The 15,642-nt window shown below is 39.0% G+C and overlaps 1 long non-coding RNA gene across 1 annotated transcript; it reads left to right on the top strand.

The window, feature by feature from the left end:
- The first annotated feature begins 4,512 nt into the window (after positions 1 to 4,512).
- Positions 4,513 to 13,855, top strand: LOC144991040 (uncharacterized). The gene is made up of 5 exons (XR_013654955.1): positions 4,513 to 4,680; positions 4,826 to 4,895; positions 8,635 to 8,669; positions 12,628 to 12,700; positions 13,821 to 13,855. It is a non-coding gene; the product is annotated as an uncharacterized LOC144991040 (long non-coding RNA).
- The last annotated feature ends 1,787 nt before the right edge of the window (positions 13,856 to 15,642 follow it).

Genomic DNA, 15,642 nt, shown 5'->3' with positions numbered 1-15,642 from the left:
TCCAAGGATCCTAAATCATTTCATTATGAAATGATTGATCCATATTGCCTTTTTTTTTAGCATTTTGAAGAGATTTGAAGGTGGGCAGCTGATAAGGAATCATGGTAGAGGTCATTTAAGCTGACAAATATCTCTTCTATGTCTTTTTGTGTGTGTGTGTGTGTATGTCACATTTATATGTTTTACTGTTTACGTCTTCATCTCTATGCTCATCTCCATCTCCAGGCTGTGGTGGCTGCACTTCAGAGCAGCTCTTACCGCCTATATACATCTTCAGTCCCTCCATAGAACATTAATATCGCAGGGAAGCCTAAGCTTATCTCATTAGCTGAAATTCTATTAAAAGTAATCAAAGGAATAGTTTTTGGTTGTAGTCTTTTTGTTTCGTCAGCCACATTTTGCAAAGACTCCCATATTTGAGTCATTGGATGACATTCATTGCTGAAGCCAAAGTATTTTCAATTCTTTTATTGAGGGTTTAATTTAATTTAAGGTGTTTGACCTTCCAAAGTTTCTGAACTACCCAATGCAAAACCTCAATGAATTCTCATTTAAATACTGTTGTTGACAGTTGTGCAAGCTGTTCCAAATGCTGAACAAAGAATGTGCGTCTATTTGGGCTATTTGTATATATGTATAGTTTGGCTTTCCATATCATCAAAGTAGGTCAAATAAAAGCAGAAATATTACTGAGGCAGAGCTGAGGGTAGGCTTTTTTATTCTAATTTATTTAATTAAAGATGCAAAAAAATGCTTAATTAGCGCATAAATGAATGCAGCAGTTTTCTAAAGTTGAGTAAAAAAAAAATTCGGCTTAAAACACTGTGCCTGCACCGTAGACATTTAGGGCCCCCTTGGTGGGGAGGGTGAGGGGACATCACTGTGAGTAATCAGGAGATGTCCCTCAGTGCCCTACCCGCCAATTTTAACTAAACCCCCTTAGTACACACACCCTTTATCCCTCAAAATATACATGCCAACAGAAACACACATACATGCACACACACGCCCTCACAAACACACACATATGCATTTCACAAAGAAGGTGGGACGTCGGACCATCTGTCCCCTACCCCATCCCTGGATGGGGGGAACAGGCCCTCGGCGACGGCGCTCGTGTTTCTTGGGTGCTGGCTTCCTGGGCCTGGCAGCCCTCTCTCCACGCAGGGAGAGGGATCCCTGATCTCTCTGGCAAGACCAAGAGCCGGGGATCACATTACATCTCAGCTGGGGGGTGTTCGTGTCCCTGTGGTGTGGATTCTGGTCCTTGCCCCCGAGCACTGGGCCTCGCCAAATTGCCAACTGTGGGCAAGCCTGGTCGGGCCATGTTTGCAACTCTTCTTGTGGACCCCCTCTTCCCCTCGGTTCCCTCCTCCTTGGTGGGTGGCTGCCTGGACCACTGGGTGGGTCTCCTTTGGGGGGTCCTTGGGGGGTCCATTCCATCATCAATTTTAGAAGAACATGGACACTCACTGCAGCACAGGTGTTAGCTCACCTTTACATAAATAGTTTTCGTGATTGAATAAAATGTTTCACACTAGTTGGTCTGAAGGCATAAGTATACGTGTGTGAACATCATTTATATTGTGTACATGTTGACATGTGGACATTTTTGGAGCCAACAGGTATGTTTTGATATGAGTGTGTGCATCCAGCAACTTGTTGCTTTATGCTGCTTCATGGATTTACCCCCTTTCTATAATCACCCACCTATGCCCCCTCTCTAACATCCCTCTCTCTTCCTCCCTCCGAACTTTTTCCGTCCAGTCCAACACAAAAGATTTTCAAATCCGATTAAAATGAATAAAGTTTGGCCTCGATTACAAAAGGTTAAAAATAAATAAATAAAAGTCAAATAAATGTTTCTTCTCAAGCTGACGGGTATGTTAGAATTTTACTCACTGAATTCTACAGTGTGTAGTTTCTTTTTTTTTGGTTTTGTGACATGAATCAGCAATTGTCTGTGTTCTAAAGGAAACAGAAAATAGGTGTTTCACCTCGTGGGATGCTTCCTGTTTTCCTCTGTCATTTACATATTTTTCATACTCAAAGATTTCAGTCACTTCTCCTCATTCTCATTCTGGCTGTCTCATCAACTCACAGAAATACGTGATTTGTAAGGTAAGCTTGGGTTTGCTTTCTTGTTTGAACCACACACATTAACATGTTCTTTTGTTTGTTTTTTCACAGAAAGAAGGATTGAAATTTATGAAGAGAGTGTACAGAAAAGATGGAAGGAGTATTTTGAGGAGCTGATGAACGAGGAAAATGACAGGGAAAGAAGGGAGGAAGATGTGGTTGTTGTGGAGCAGGAAGTAGCAGAGATTGGAAAGGATGAGGTTAGGAAGGCTCTGAAAAGGATGAAGAGCGGAAAGGCCGTTGGTCCTGATGACGTACCTGTGGAGGTATGGAAGTGCCTAGGGGAGACAGCAGTGGAATTTCTAACAAGGTTGTTCAATAGGATTTTAGAGAGTGAGAAGATGCCTGAGGAATGGAGGAGAAGCGTTCTGGTCCCGATCTTTAAAAACAAGGGTGACATGCAGAACTGCAGCAACTATAGAGGAATAAAGTTGATGAGCCACACAATGAAGCTGTGGGAAAGAGTAGTGGAAGCCAGGCTTAGGAAGAAGGTGGAGATTTGTGAGCAGCAGTATGGTTTCATGCCCCGTAAGAGCACCACTGATGCCATTTTTGCTTTGAGAATGTTGATGGAAAAGTACAGAGAAGGTCAGAAGGAGCTGCATTGTGTGTTCGTAGATTTAGAGAAGGCGTATGACAGGGTGCCGAGGGAGGAGCTGTGGTACTGTATGAGGTCGTCTGGAGTGGCAGAGAAGTATGTCAGAGTAGTTCAGGACATGTATGAGAGAAGTATGACGGTGGTGAGATGTGCTGTATGTCAGACAGAGGAGTTCAAGGTGGAGGTGGGACTACACCAAGGATCAGCTTTGAGTCCTTTTTTGTTTGCTATGCTGATGGACAGGCTGACAGACGAGGTAAGACAGGAATCTCCCTGGACAATGATGTTTGCGGATGACATTGTAATTTGCAGTGAGAGTAGAGAGCAGGTGGAGGAACAGCTAGAGAGGTGGAGGTTTGCTCTGGAAAGAAGAGGTATGAAGGTCAGTCGTAGTAAGACAGAATACATGTGTCTGAACGAGAGGGATCAAGGTAGAAGCGTTAGGTTACAGGGGACTGAGGTGAAGAAGGTGCAGGAGTTTAAGTACTTGGGGTCAACAGTTCAGTGTGATGGGGAGTGTGGAAAAGAGGTGAAGAGGCGAGTGCAGGCAGGTTGGAGCGGGTGGAGGAAAGTGTCAGGAGTGTTGTGTGACAGAAAAGTGCCAGCAAGACTCAAAGGAAAGGTGTACAAGACAGTGGTGAGACCAGCTCTGCTCTATGGGTTAGAGACGGTAGCAGTGAGACAGAGACAAGAGGCTGAGATGGAGGTAGCAGAGATGAAGATGTTGAGGTTCTCCTTAGGAGTGACCAGGTTAGACAGGATAAGGAACGAGTACATCAGAGGGACGGCTCATGTTGCCTGTGTTAGCGACAAAGTCAGAGAAGCCAGACTGAGATGGTTTGGACATGTTCAGAGGAGGGATAGTGGATATATTGGTAGAAGGATGTTGGAGATGGAGCTGCCTGGCCGGAGGGCAAGAGGACGACCAAAGAGGAGATATATGGATGTCTTAACAGAGGACATGAAGTTGGCTAACGTTAGGGTAGAAGATGTTCATGATAGAGCGAGGTGGAAAAGGATGATTCGCTGTGGCGACCCCTGATGGGAAAAGCCGAAAGAGAAAGAAGAAGGATTGAAATTTATGTGTTTTGTGGGTTCAGTTGTAAAGATAAGGGGAGTTAGAATTTAGTTGGACCTGAAAGTTGAGGATGCTGTTGTAACTTTTATCTTAATTTATGATTCACTTTAAATGTTTAATTTTAAGGGAAGCCCTTCTTTTTATCATTTAGAAATAAAAGAAAGCTGTGGTGTTGTGGTAGTTAGAACTGTTTGGATAGTTAGAACTATTTCCAGCCTGATTATAACCACGGTTGGGTTCATTCTGTGTGAGTTTGTCTGTTCTCCAGCGTGCATGTGTGGGTTTTCTCCTAACACTCTAGCTTCACAGGTTGATCGGTGGCTCTGAATTGTTCCTTAGGGGTGAATGAGTGTTTGTGGTTCTATGATGGACAAACTCTTTCGGGGTGTACCCACCTTCGCCATGTATTTTCTTTAATTAAATTAAATATTATTTTAACTACTTGATCTATTTTTGATTGTAAAGGGTTCAAAGCAAAAAGCTTTTGCTTTCGCTTAATCATTTTTCTTTCTTAGTTTAATCATTTATAGTAACGTTTTTGCAGTTATATATATAAATGTGCAGCCCTGTTCTTGGTGGAGACCCAAAACCGTTTAGGTTTGGTGAAGTTGTATAGATCTTCCCTGTTTGTGTGTAAAATGATGCAGGTTTGTTTGAGAAGTGTGTAGATGAGAAGCAGAAAAACAACACTTTGAATACTAAAGAAAAGTCCAATACAAGTTCTGCCTATTTATCTGAGTTTTTTCATGTCACAGGATGATGTTTTGGATATTTTGGGGATTGGTGGTCCTTTGTGTCTCGAATAGTCAATGTAAGAAATTGACAATGGAAAGCCTCTGTGATAAAAGATTAGATCAAAGTTCAGGTAAGTCTTCTTGTAGAATCTGATTCTACACAATCTTTTTTGTATATTATTTTAATTCATTTAAATTTGTTATTTTGTGTTTTATGGTCTTAACGGTACTATTTTGCAACATAAATACAAATTTTATGTTTCTTTTTTCTTCAAGCCCAAAACTGTAATAAACTCAAAGAGGTGATCCACGATGGAACTCATGGAGAATCACCAAAAGCAATCAGGTAAATGTCAGTGTAAACGTTTGTTTTATTTCTGCAGCACATTTACATCAATCCCAGAGAGACCACACAGTTTTATTTTTTATTTAAAAGGGCAAAACAGTTTCTGCTTTAGCTTTTTCAATAGCTATTTCAAAGATGTGATTTTTGAGTGAAGCATTAAATTGAGAAAAACTGCAGCAGCTCTGATGCTCAGAGACTAACTTCAGGATCCATCAGCAGCCATTCCAAAAATCTCTGTCTCCTATAGATTTCAGTGGAGTGTGGAAAATCCAAAAGTCACTTAGTAGAACTAAAATCTCTTATTGGAGGACATGGAAACAACAGCTGATGGAGCTTCATTAGACTCTATCAAGATAAAACCTCCTTGATGATGATTCATCTTCAAGATGTTCATAGACCCAGGAGATGATTGTCCTAAAATCAGCAGCTGTAACAAATCTAATCTGAACGACTCCCAAGTAGTTTCTGCTTTCTGTCTCTGATGGTTGTTTTTTGTGCGATTGCTGCAGATTAGTAACTGAAGCATGAGATAAGGGCTCCCCCTGGTGGTTTGGATCTGCAGGTACTTGTGAGTTGAGGTTTTGTCTCCTCCAAAGTCCAGGGGCCTCATTTATAAACATTGCGTACGCACAAAAGAAGGCGTACGCCACTCTCTACACAATAGTTGAGATTTATAAAAGGCAAACTTGACGGGAAAATGTGCGGTCCTTCACGCAACCTCTGACCCAGGCGTATGCACAAAAACGGGTGAAACGAGAAATGGCGACACCGTCGGCAGATGGAAGAAACACGTGAAAGTGAAAATGACAATACTGCCTCTCATAAATAACATGAAGACTTCACAAAGCAAGTCTTACAATTAACAGCTACACCAACACCCGTTTGATCGATCAGCAATGAAACAAACAAAAAAGATCAAACGAAAATTACAACAGAAATTCAAATGAACACATATTTGGAAAAAGAAAAGTGAAATATGTTCTACAATATTGGCATGTTGTGCAATTCATCCTCATAAATAATATAGTTAACAGAACGAAATAATGTACAAAACTGATATTCTCGCACCCTAACAATGTCTTTTCCTCATCTGAACAATTGTCAAAGAAATATGACCTCCCGAATCAGCATCTCTTCCGTTTCTTCCAGATCAGGGACTATGTTAAAACTATTTCCTCATTTTCCAAATCGCCCCCCAGAAACTCTACTAGATGTTCTGCTCTCCATAGACCCTTTTGTTAATGGCTGCATTTCAAGCCTTTACCAGTCAATTTTGACAGCATCCTCAAAGCCGTCCAATACTGTCAAAACTGCATGGGAAGACTGTCTTAACCTTGACCTGACGGACCAACAATGGAGGTCAGCATTGTCTCTTGTCCCTTTGTCCTCTATTTGCGCCCGCCATAGATTGATTCAGTTCAAGATTGTTTACAGGGTCCATTATACCAATGCCAGACTGGCCAAAATCTATCCTTCTATTAGTGATGCCTGCAGCAGATGCCATCTCTCTCCTGCCAATCATGCCCATATGTTTTGGTCATGCCCAGTGCTCGCAGCACTTTGGACAGATGTATTTGATACATTATCGAGGGCTTACTGATACTCCGTCACACCAAATCCCATGTCGGCAATATTTGGTCTCCCCCCAACTTCAGACACGCCAAGTGCACAGGGCCATTGCATTTGCCACGTTATTAGCACGCAGGCTGATCCTGCTGAACTGGAAGCTTCCCCGTCACCCTTCGCATGTCCGCTGGGTCCGCGAGGTGCTTTATAATCTCAAACTTGAGAGGCTTAGATACTCACTTCAAGGCTCACTCAGGGCGTTTCATGAGACCTGGAGCCCTTTCCTAAAATATATGGACTCCTTGACATTTCCTCACAATCTGGAGGCTGACTGAGCACCAGTGCAACAAACAGCCACTGCTGTTACCCTGGTTTTCTCACTTAGTACTACTTATTTAGTTACCCTTTTTTATTGTATTTTTTTTATTTATTTAAATTTGTTTTTCTCTTTTTTTTAACATATTTCTTATTTTTAAATGCCCAAGTGGTTTGTGTGTGTTTTTATATTTTTCATTTTTATTTTTTCTGTGTTTGACTTGGCCTCTTAGGGGTTGTTAAAGGGGGTGGGTGGGCGGGACGGGTTGACATTCGAGTGTTTGTTTTTTACACATTGCCTTTTTTGACATTTCATTATACATTTGTATGTCTGTTTAATACAAAAAATGTTCAATAAATAAAGTTATAAAAAAAACAACTGATATTCTCGTCAATGTGTCCGTCTGGCGGAGCAGATATAGGTGCAATTAGATAGATAGATAGATGTATTAATTGTCCACTGGGGAAAGTTGTTTTCATAGTAAAACATTTCTTCATAAGCTACAGAATTATGGTATTCATGCATATGCCTTTAGTTTGTTTTATTCTTGATAAAACCATGTCTGGCGTATGTCTCAACCATTCAGAAAGCAACAAGAAATTACATTTGCGCTGAACAATTTCCCATTTCCACGTCGATTATTACCGACATCTGTAGCTTGTCAGATCTAATTAAATGGATGGAAATAAAATGTCCCATCACAATGCGTAATGACGCACAATGGCTGATCTTGCGCTCTTAGAAGATGTGGCAAATGAAAGAATTCGGAGTGAACGCATCTTTAGACGGCAAGAAGACTTGCTGGCAAACGAGGACTTCCTCGAGCCGTCCTGTTGGACCTCTGCGGGCTTTTGGGCCCGGGGTTACAGAGGAGCACTCGGAGGAACCACGCCGTGCCAGTCCCACTTCAAGTCCTAACAACACTAGGATTCCTGGCGTCTGCCACCGTTTGCCACTCAAGTGCCTTTTTGGCATTAGTGATGCCCACACTGTGCCCTCCAAACAACATTTTTCTCCTCTTTTCCACCTCGCCAACGATAACTTCTATTTCACATTGAGTGAAGTTACGTTTTTTTGATTTCCTCTCTGTGTTTGCCATGGTTTCGCAATCAATTAACTCAAAATTAACTTGTGGGCGTTTCACAGACTATTTATGGGCAACTATGGGCGTGTCGTGAAGCTGCAAAAGCTGCGCTACATTTAGAATTGATTGTGATTTATTAAGGGAAAGATCCGTAGGATGTGCGTGCGCACGGTTTTATAAATCCGAATATTTCTGTGCGTACGCACGTCCTATGTTTCATCCGTACGCCACTTCTGACGCCCATTCCTACGCAAAGTTTTATAAATGAGGCCCCAGGTCCTCTTTCCTCCAGTCTGGCCAAACACAAAGTGATGTAATCACATCATGTGTGATCGTGAAGAGGCTTTTGTGCTTTACAGTCCTAAACAAAGTGATGTCATAAGCAATGTGTTGAATCCTCAAAATGTAAGTGTTTCAAAAGCATCATTTGAAACACACACGACCATGAGTCAACAGAATGCCAATGTTGGGATTTTAACTGGCCTTAACATCAAGTATTGAGTATGTACAAATATAGACTTTAAGCTGATTTGCTCATTTTTAGAGTTTTTAAAGTGATTAGTTATGAAAACAGTAATTAAATGCTTTTAATGTCAGTGGTAGAACAGAAATCTGTCCATGTTTCCATGTTTGTTTCTGTATTCTCAATCGAGTGATAGGAAATAAACGGATGATTTGAATTAGGTCTAACTGTTTATTTCAGCTTTCTTCTCTTGACATGGTTTCAAGTATGATCCACTTCTGAATTTTAATGGATTTGTTTTTTTTTATAGACAGATGGTCATGAGCATGTCAGCGGAGCAAAATGGTGAGCACAAAAGTAAAAATTATCTTGATAGTTATGAATGGTATACAGCATGTTGGTTAAGACTTTCACTCTTTTCTTATCAAACAAACATTTCATAAAAAGTCCTCAGGGAATTAATGAACTAGAATCAGAGCTAGAAACAAAATCAGACAAAACATGGAAAATTTAGGAAAAGGTTCATAAATGAAGACACTAACATTTACGTTCAGGCAGCTTTGACTCACTCCAGGTGAACCACAGAAAGAGGGCGGGGTTTATCTGGGTGGAGTCACAGCCAACCTGCAAAACCACTCAAACCAGAATTAAAAGAAAAAAGATTTCAGAGACCTAAAACACAAACCATGACACCATCTAGAACAGTGTTTTTCAACCAGTGTGCCGTGGGAAATTACCCATTTTCACTGATCTAAAAACATTTACTATCTCCAGGATATCAGCTCTTTGTTCATCCAAACAAGCCCTGATAAAGCACTGAGTAGTTAGGAATATGAGAGATCATGAAATACGTTTTTCTTTGTGTTTATTTGATTGTATTAAAGACACTTTGATAAGAATGACGGTACCACGATTTAGCTGTAGCTTCAGCTCTGTTTTCGGAAAAGTCCGCCCCTTGTACCGTCTCCATCACTCATTTTTGGAGGCTTAATCATATGTCTCCATTCTGACCAATCAGAAGTGGTCAAAGTCTTCACTTCCTTGTTCCGATTTAGCTCGTAAAGTCTCTTAGTTCCAACAAAAATTACAGCTAAAACTCATCTTTAAAAATGGGTTCTGATTCCATCAATCTTAATAACTACCGCCCAATCTCCAATGTTCCATTCTTTTCAAAAATCCTCGAAAAAACTGTTGCCTCTCAACTCCACACCCACCTCTCTAACAATAATTTATATGAACAACTCCAGTCTGGATTCCATCAATTCCACAATACAGAAACAGCCCTCCTGAAAATTCCTAACGACCTTCTTCTCGGCGCTGACTCTGGTTTAGCTTCCATCCTCCTTCTACTCGATCTGACTGCGGCCTTTGATACAATCTCACACCCCATCCTTCTGGAAAGACTTTCAACCATTGGCATCACAGACTTACCCCTCAGCTAGTTCCAGTCCTATCTTTTAGGCTGCACGCATTCCATCAAATTAAAGTCATTCACCTCTCCCACAGTTCCAATTACCACAGGTGTGCCACAAGGCTCTGTCCTAGGCCCCCTGCTTTTCATCATTTACCTTCTCCCCCTTAGTTATATCTTCTGTAAACAAAACATCCACTTTCACTGCAAATAAAATCCTGGTTCACTGCAAACTTCCTTAAATTAAATGGCAATAAAACTGAATTACTCATCATAGCAACAAAAACCACCCTAAATAAACTCCCTAACTTCTCCATTTCCTTTGATAACTGCCCCATCCTTCCCTCCCCACAAGTTGAGAGTCTGGGTGTCATCCTCGACAGCACTCTCTCCTTTACTGCCCACATAAATAACATCTCCCGGACAGCCTATTTCCACCTCCGAAACATCCGCCGTCTCCGCCCCTCTCTCAGTCCTCACTCCACAGCCATTCCAGTCCGTAGTCTCATCACCTCCCGTCTGGACTACTGCAACTCCCTTTTATCTGGACTCCCTTACAAAACTACTCACAAACTACAACTGCTCCAAAACTCTGCTGCCCGGATCATACCACAAACCCCCTCCGCTATGCATATCACACCTGTCCTACAGAAGCTACCAGTGCTTCTTCAGATTGGTTATAAATCCTTATTTTGACCTTCAAAGCCCTCCATAACCTTGCCCCTACATATCTGTCTGACCTTAACTATGTTGCCATTCCCACCCGCTCCCTCCTTACTCCAGCTTGTTACACCCTCCGCTCGCCTCGTCACCATGAGGGGCAGAGCATTCAGCTGCTCTGCCCTTCAGCTTTGGGACACACTTCCCTCAGGTCTACGGAACATGGACTCACTCCCGCAGTTTGCTAAAAATCTGAAAACCCACCTCTTCAGACAAGCATCCACACTAATTGATTTATGATTTTATTGTTTTGTTTTGAACTAATGTGTCTTTCTTTTAATTTTATTCTATTCTTTTCTATCTGTAAGGCGACCTTGGGTGACTAGAAAGGCGCCATATAAATAAAATTCATTAGTATTATTATTTAGCAGTGTAGCTTTTCGTGGGATTCAGACCGTGGAACAAGTGCAGAACAAAACAATGAAGCTTAGAGAAGCAAATCTGTCTGGCTGTTTGGAAACCACAACGAACACACATCAAAGAGTTTTCAAATCTTCTTGATGAAATCAGAGGTCAACAGTTTAGTTCTCCTTCCAGTTTTGTGTTATTTAACAGCCAAACATCCCAGAGTTTGGTCCAAGTCATCTTCCTAACTGAAACACGTTTCTAATAACGTCTGGATTGAAGGACAAATTCACTTTCAGACTTCAGTCAATCATAATAATAATAATATAACAATAATAATAATAATACATTTTATTTATAATGCACTTTTCATTAAATGAAACCTCCAAGTGCTACAAGATGTGAATAAAAACTCAACATAAAAATTTGCGCATTATAATCCAAAACTAACTTAAAACTATAAAATCTAGAAAAGTGGCATGTAACAAGCACAGAATGAAAACCATCAGCAATCATAGGCGTTTTAAAATATAAATGTCTTTAAAAGGCCTTTAAAAGAGTCCAGGGTCTGTGATGTGCTAAGATTGATAGGAAGGGAGTTCCAAAGCCTTGGTGCAGCAGAAAAAACGCTCTGTCTACCAACGTGCAGAGCCTGGTGGGGTTGGACCTGAAGAAGGAAGCTGCCTAATGAATGGAGGGTACGGGTATGTTTCTGGAGATTGAGGAGTTCCTGGAGGTATGGTGGTGCCTGACCGGCCATGCATTGATGATGATGAGAAGTTTGTATTCAATACGGGTTTAAACAGGAAGCCAATGCAGTGATTTCAGGCCGGGGTTGATGTGCTCATATTCCCTGACCCTTCCTGACTTGTGAAAAACCAAGGTCACCTTAGATATAAGTAATAACAGCATTTAGGAAACAGGATTAAGGTGAAGTAGCCAACAGATACTTTTAAATTAAATTGAAACAATTTAATAATCTAAAAAGAAATAAAACATTTTTGTTAAAATTCTAAAGGACTTCATTTTTATTTCAGAAAAAATAAAAGTAATAACATAAAACATGTTCACTTTTTGTGTAGCTTCAGAAAACGTGATGGGTAAAATTTATCAAACACATTGTGATCATATTTTTCAAAAATTGCATTTGCCTTTGCGACAACATATGAAAAAAATATTTTAAAAAATAATCACTATTTAGGAAGAATATATTTGTTTTTTTGTGAGGTTACATAAAATTGCATGTTAATAAACTGAAGGAAAAAACAACTACCAGGGTAAATTTTCAAATAATTTAGTTGAAAATTATTACTGAAAACTAACTTAACTTTAATTACATCTTTTAAAAAAACAGCTGAAAATTACAGAATTTTTTCTGCCACAATTATCACAAAAATGCACATGAGATTGTGGAGGGACTGTAGATCAATACAGACTATAGAATTTCTCCTTTTTTCAATTTTTGGATGCTGGTGTGCCGCGGGATTTTTGTCAAGTATAAAGTGTGCCTTTGCTCGAAAAAGGTTGAAAAACACTGGTCTAGAACAAAAATACCAATTTATGTTAAAAATTAAAATAGGTAAACCTTTCATCTTTGTATTTAAAAGTTATACATAGCATAACCTTTTAGATACAATATTTCTGGAAATTTTAGGCAACTATTTCTGAATTAACTCTGATTTTAATTTTTTTTTTATGTGTATGAATGATCGTACTATATGTCATCTGTTTATGTATGTGAGCTATACGTTTGTGTCATACAGTCAATCCAGAAACTATTCATGCCCTGCTTTTATTCTAATAAATATTGACAAAACATTTTTGCAGGTAGTCCTAGTGATTGTGATAACGGAAGTCCTGACGTCCCTGACGTGAATGGAGCGCAACAGAAAACTACAAAGTAAATTGTTTACACTTCATGTAAAAGAGGTCATTTAATTGTTTTGGTTTATAATTTGTTGGGTTGTAAATGTATGAATGTGAGCGGCTTATATAGTAATTGTTGTTTCAAAAGAAAATACTTTCAATGTGACTGTTGACTTTTGCACAAAAACAGTCAGTAAAACACTAGTATTACAAAAGTAAATATAAAAGCAAGTGTATATTTTGTAGTTATGCAAAATATGGTCTAATACCGGTAATACTGCTATTGCACATTAAAAAATGATTTATCAGTTCAAAGAAAATGAAATAGAAAAAGCAAAAAATATCACACATAACCCCATTTTGATGCACTTCACCTTTGTAACAAATATAAAAGTGACGCGTGCAAACGTTTTTATTTTTTCCAGCAGACACCTGGTTTTCCTTGACTTAAAATGTATCCATAATGAATTTTGTTCACTCAGCTATCCTCTAGTCTAAAAAGTAGCACAAAAAACAGTTTTTTTCTTTTTTAAAAGAAACTTGCCATCTCCCATGGAATAATGCACATTTTGCATATCTTGTTAAATCTGAAATCTCAAGACCAGGTGAGTGTTAAGGCAGGTACTTGTGAGCTGAGGTTTGTTTCCTCCAAAGACCAGATCCTCTTTCCTCCAGTCTGGCCAAACACAAAGTGATGTAATCACACCATGTGGGATCGTGAAGAGGCTTTTGTGCTTTACAGTCCTAAACAAAGTGACGGCTCAACCAACGTGTTGAATCCTCAACATGTAGATGTTTCCAAAGCATCATTTGAAACACACATGACCATGAGTCAACAGAATGTCAGTGTTGGGATTTTAACTGGCCTTCAACATTACATTATTGAGTTTGTACAAGTATAGACTTCAGGCTGATTTGTTCATTATATTAGAGTTTTTAAAGTAATAATCAGTTATCAAAGGTTAATAAAGTTCAATTAATAAAGGTCAGTGGTAGAACAGAAATCTGTCCATGTTTGCATTGTTTGTTTCTGTATTCTCAATCAAGTGTTAGGAAATAAACAGATGATTTTAATTAGGTCTAACTGTGTATTTCTGCTTTCTACTCCTGACATGATTTTAAGTATGATCCACGATTTTGTTTTCTTTTTATAGACCGGAATGTCAAAACAAGCCAGAGGAGCACATTGGTGAGCAAAAAAGTATAAATTATCTTGAAAGTTATGAATGGTGTATGAATTTTACGTTCAGGCAGCTTTGACTGACTCCAGAAGAACCACAGAAAGAGGGCGGGGTTTATCTGGGAGGAGTCACAGCCAACCTGCAAAAAACCAAACAACAAATCCAGAGACCTAAAACACAAACAATGATACCATATAGAACAAAAATACAAATTATATTAAAAAAGGAAATAGGTAAACCTTAGATATAATGATGTAATGTTTCTGGGAATTTCTGATTTTAAAAAAACAGTGGTAGGAATGATCAAACTATGTGTTATCAGTTTATGTATGTGAGCTATATGTTTGTGTGACACAATCAACCCAGAAACTATTCATGTCCTGTTTTTATTCTAATAAATATAGATAAATATTTCAACAGGTCTTCTCCAGTCACTGTGTGCTGTAGAAAGTTTTATCAACGTGTGTAAGCATGGAATGTACCAAAACTTTTCAAGGTACATTTTTTTACACTTTTACATGTAAAAGAGGTCATCAAATTGTTTTGGTTTAAAAATGTTGTGGGTGAGATTTGTAAATGTATGAATGTGAGCGGCTCATATATTAATTGTTGTTTCAAATGAAAATACTTTCAATGTGACTGATGACTTTTGCACAAAAACAGTCAGTAAAACACTAGTATTACAAAAGTAAATGTAAAAGCAAGTGTATATTTAATAGTTATGCAAAATATGCTCTAATAATACTGATAAATACTGCTGTTGCACATTTAAAAAAGGATTTACTATGAGTTTAAAGAAAATGAAACAGAAAAAGCAAAAATAACACACCTAACCCCATTTTAATACACTTACAAATTACAAATACTGATGGATGCATGAAAAATGTATCATTTTTTTCCACCAGACACCCGTTTTTTTCTAGGGGTGTGTATTGGCAAGAGTCTGGCGATACAATACCTAAACTGATATTTTACCGAAACATATTTTCTTTCTTTATTTTATTTAAATATGACTTTGAAAAAACTCCCTGAATTTCAATATGTCTTCCATTGTAATAAAATGGTCAAATTCAGTTTATTTTATGATCACAATGTGAAGCACTGCAACTGTATCTCAGAAATAAGTTGCTTTTACCAAAGCAAATTCATAATGCTTTTATTTTGGTAACTAAAAATATAAAAAGGACCAGCCAATATTGTCTGATTTCCACAACAAAATGTTTTTCAGTATAAGGAAAAACAAAGAATTAATGTGCCTTGACCAATAAGGTTCTGTTGGGGAAATAAAGTGTTGTTTATTTTCAACATTGCTTAATGTAGCTTCTCCAGTACTGTTAAGCAGTTCAGGAGCATGAATTGTGCTTCAAAAATAAAGGGGGGAAAAAAACACTGATTCTTTCCAGAAACCATAAAGTGTGATGATAAGGAAGCATGCCAGAATGGAGGAGTGTTGCTTTATGACAAAGAGGCTTTGTTTACATCAATCTGTTCTGCGCTTTCTCACACGTGGAAGTAAACTAGTAACTCTGACCACCACGGTGTCGGCCTTTTTTCAGAGCGTTGTACACATCCCTCTGATCGATCAGGTCGCTAAACTAGAATCTATTGCTGCAGAACTTTGGCCCACTTTGTCGATGGAATTTTAGTAGGTGCTAAGTGCATTAGCCTATTAGCCGCTGTGCAGCTGCAGTGCTTCACTCGTTTTTATCTGAGCTGCTAAAAAGCAGCACAATCCACGTTTTTATATGTTACTGGCAGCAACTTGGCTCAGAGTTTCAGTTCGGTTCCCATCCCA

Source organism: Oryzias latipes, chromosome 3 (genome assembly GCF_053564925.1).
Source record: "Oryzias latipes strain Hd-rR chromosome 3, Olatipes_Hd-rR_3.1".
In the NCBI taxonomy this organism is placed as follows: domain Eukaryota; kingdom Metazoa; phylum Chordata; class Actinopteri; order Beloniformes; family Adrianichthyidae; genus Oryzias; species Oryzias latipes.
The sequence above is the reverse complement of the archived record's forward strand: the minus strand, read 5'-3'. Positions and strand labels throughout refer to the sequence as shown.